The following is a 408-nucleotide window of genomic DNA, read 5'->3' as shown; positions in this document are numbered from 1 at the left end:
CACTTGATGCTAAGATCATCTTAAAATCCAAGGGACTCGGTGAATGTATCATCGAGAGCAATAATGCAAGTGAGAAAGATAGATACAGTGCAATATTAATTATGCGCCATCATCTTATTGAGAGTCTCAAAGATCAGTATTTGACTATTGAGAATCCTCTAGACTTTTGGACAGAGTTGAAAACGAGATATGATCACCAGAGAACGGTGTTATTACCAAAGGCTATGTATGATTGGAGGAATCTCAGAATCCAGGACTTCAAGTCCGTGGACGACGGCCCTGTTTAAAATAGTTTCAAAATAGAAACTGTGTGGTGAGGATATAACGGATAAGGATATGCTTGAAAACTTTTTCCACCTTTCACACAAGCAATGTGTTGTTACAACAACAGTACCTTGAGAAGGGCTT

Source organism: Brassica oleracea, chromosome C5 (assembly GCF_000695525.1).
Source record: "Brassica oleracea var. oleracea cultivar TO1000 chromosome C5, BOL, whole genome shotgun sequence".
NCBI lineage: Eukaryota > Viridiplantae > Streptophyta > Magnoliopsida > Brassicales > Brassicaceae > Brassica > Brassica oleracea.
Note: the sequence above shows the minus strand (reverse complement) of the source record.